Source organism: Fukomys damarensis, unplaced genomic scaffold, assembly GCF_012274545.1.
Source record: "Fukomys damarensis isolate Sample0158 unplaced genomic scaffold, DMR_v1.0_HiC HiC_scaffold_12, whole genome shotgun sequence".
Taxonomy (NCBI): domain Eukaryota; kingdom Metazoa; phylum Chordata; class Mammalia; order Rodentia; family Bathyergidae; genus Fukomys; species Fukomys damarensis.
Genome location: NW_022900924.1, coordinates 31971156 through 31974736, shown reverse-complemented (window position 1 = coordinate 31974736; position 3581 = coordinate 31971156). Strand labels below are relative to the sequence as shown.

The 3581-nt window shown below is 39.7% G+C and overlaps 1 pseudogene; it reads right to left on the bottom strand.

Moving 5' to 3' along the window:
• Positions 1–318: 318 nt before the first annotated feature.
• On the bottom strand, positions 319–1871 carry LOC104867909 (annotated as a pseudogene).
• Positions 1872–3581: the final 1710 nt, after the last annotated feature.

Sequence of the window (3581 nt, the reverse complement as noted above, 5' to 3'; positions counted from 1 at the left end):
CAGTTCTGGGGCGGAAGTCTGAAATCAAAGTGCTGGTTAGGTTGGTTTCCCCTGGAGGCTCTGAGGCAGGATCGGTTTCATTCCTCCCTCCTGGCCTCTGGAGATCCAGTGATTGTTTAGCACTCCTTGGTTCACACGTGGATCACTGTGACCTGCGCCTCTACCAGCTATAGTGTTTTCCCATATCCCTAGATCTTTTAATGGCTTTCTCATAGTGACACCAGTCTCTGGATTTAGGGGTCACCCTGATCCGGTATTACTTCATCTTACCTACATCTATAAAGCCTGTATTTCCAAATACATTTATAGTCACAGATCCTAAGAGTTCGGACTACCGAAGAAAGATAATAGTCCTCTAGAGGCATATAGTGGACAACTCAAATTTTCATTCATTTGAAATTTTTCTCTAGATTTTTCAGAAGGGATTTCTTCTTGAGTATCTGCTGGAAGTTGCTTAAAGACTTCTTGGTCAACATCCTCAGGAAGTGAATGGTGTGGGAATTCATTAATGTGTTTTTCTTTTGAAAATTTTGTATATCTAGTGAAGATATCTCTGATCTTATATTTTCAGTCCTCCCACTTGTTAGAAAATTGCAGTTTGCTTCTGAATCTTTGGAAAAGTCTTCCATGTAAGCATCTTTCATTTTAAAACTATGCTTTCCAGAGTGTGAAGGTGTCGATGATGACAGTGTTAAATAATAATCCATAGATCTTAGCTCTATTTAGTTCTTTAAGGTTGCAGAAGCACACACTCAAAAATGTAAGGTGAAATGGCATCTTTACATTTACCATATTTTGGAAAAGTTTTATTAGTATATTAACAAATGAGATCATCACATCAAAATTTCCTGTCCCCAACTTCTGAATTACATGGGATGGAATAGGGCACTGCCGACTCTCACAACTATCGTACTTAGATGAAGACTGATGGATTGATAATCTTACTGTATGGGGCTTCCTTCCATCTTGTCATACTCTATTCTAAAGGAGAGCAAGCAGTCCTTCAATATTCTTTTTAGTTTTGACTTCTGATGAACATTTCTTGAATGATTCCTCTTCACTAAAGGACTGAGGTTGTCTTGAGGGTATCACAGAAGAATTCTCCTCTCCAAAACTGAGCTTCTGGATATACTGAGCAAGTGAAATTCCTAATTCCTCCTCTAATGTTCTGGATGAAAAAGTTTGGAGATCATGCACACTATGGATCCCTAGTGCTTTAAGACATTTGGCAGTTTTATAGCCAATACCAGGTATTTTCTTTACATGATTCAAACCAAGAATGAGATCTTGACAACTTTCAGGTAATAAGATCATTTGCTGATTTGGGTTAAAGACACCAGAAACTAATTTTTCCAGCAGTTTATTAGAAGCAATTCCAGCACAGCCAGTGAGTCCCAACTGATTATACATGGTGGCCCCCATCTCTGCTGCAATCTGGGATCCAACACGTAGTCTGACGTGCATAGTATCATGCCAGTCTACAGACTATTACATACATGGCCCAACATGGTCACAGCAGAAAGTTCATCACTTTGCAGCTGCTGGAGTCACTTCTCAACTATTTGCGTTAGATCCACAAAATTTTCATCAAATCCAAGTCTCTCAACAAGTGGAGTAAATTCTCCCAACAATCCTGTAACTTTATAGGACATCTCTCTGTCTTCTCCATTAACTAATACCAGCTTTGGACACTTTTCTTTCACATCTCTCACTTTCATACATTTCTTAACTCCAAGTTTTCTGGCTTCATAATTGCAAGTAATCACAAAAGACTTCTGTTGAACACCTAAAGGTTTGTTCTTTAATTCTGGATTTGAGATCATTTCTACTTGTGCACAAAAGCAATCTAGATCCACATGTACTATGACTCTGGATGAAATGTTTCGTATTGGTACCGCTTGATCAGGAACTGTTACGCCATGAGTGGAGGTGTCGGAGGTGAATCCTGCTCTTAACTATGGTTAAAAGTAAGTCCAGCTAAATGCAATGTTGTATTAAGTTTGAAACCCTGCGAGCTGCCAGCCCCCCATGCGTGGGCCGGCTCCATAGCCGGTTCCTCATCCTAGTACTCTTCCTCTTAGCCTCCCGAGTTAGGACTTTAAAATAGCTTTTGGGGAGCACAGTTCAACTCACAACAAAGTACATAACCCATTCCATGAAACTGCACAAGCCTGTGTACCTGAATTTCTAAGATGTAAAATATTACCTTCATCCTGGAAAGCTCCCTAGGCTACTTCCCAGTCAATTCCTTCATTCATTCTCTCCCAGAGAAAATCATTACCTACTTTTTTTTAATTGTAGGTTTTTATTGTTATTGTTGTTGTTCTGAGTCTTCATATGAAATATATCACATAAACTATAATTAGCTTTTTTACCCAGCATAGTTTTCATATTCACCCACATTAAGGCATATATAAGTAGTATATTCCTTATTGGCAATATTTCATCAGATAACTATACTATAGTTTGTTTACCCACTATCCTACTGATGGAAATCAATACTATTTTCAGGCATGAGTGTTTATGAGCAGAACAGCTAAGAATATTGTCAGACAAGTTTTTGTGGACATATGCTTTCATTTCTCTTTGTAACTATATTAACTTTCTATTTTGTTGTAACAAATGACCACAAATAGCAATTTCCACAATATAAATGTGTCATCTTACAGTTCTGTAGGCCAGAAATAAAGCAAGGGCCTCACTTGGCTAAAATCAAAATGTCAGTGCTCTTTCCGGATGCTCTAGGGAATTCATTTTCTTGCTTTTCCCAGCTTCTGAGAGCTGCCCACCACCCTGCCTGATGGCCTCCACTCTCCATTTCCAAAGCCAGCAGCATGGCAATTCTGATTTTTCCTCTGTGATTACATTTTCCTCATACTGTTTGGTTTTGCTTTCCTTTTCCACTTTTAATGATCCTGTGTTATACTGGGTCAACCCAGATAATCCAGAATAATCTATCTATTTTAAGGTCAGCTAGTTACCAACCTTAATTCTGTCAGCAACCGTGTTAGGGTTCATATCTAGAATTCTACCACACACACACACACACACACACACACACACACACACGCACAATTGTCATGTGCCTAGAGATGGCGCTTTTGGAAGGTGGTGGCCCTGTACTCATTGGTGGATTTATCTCTTGGTGTCTTCAGTAGCTAAGTGTGCTGTTGAGAGGTGGAGCCTGGAGGAAAGAGGTGGGTCCCTCCAGGTGACCCGGAAGGATATCTTCCTGTTTCTGGCTCTTCCCTTCCCTGTCTGCTTTCTGGCCACCATGACTTGAGCAGCTTCGTCTGCCAAGGTCCCTCTACCTTGTCTTCCTGCCTTGGAGCCAGCCAACCATGGACTATAGCAGTGCACTAAAATAAACTTCTCCTAGGTTGTGGGTGTCAAATATTTGTCTTAGCAATGAAGAAAGTGTTTTAATACAAACTTTAGTTCTCCTCTGCCATTTAACATAGTTCCTGGGATTAGAACACAGGCACTTTTTTTAGAGACCCACTGTTCTGCCTACCACTTACTCGAAAGCAGAATTACTGGTCATAGGAAGTTTTTATCTACGTTTAATTTTTAAATAAACT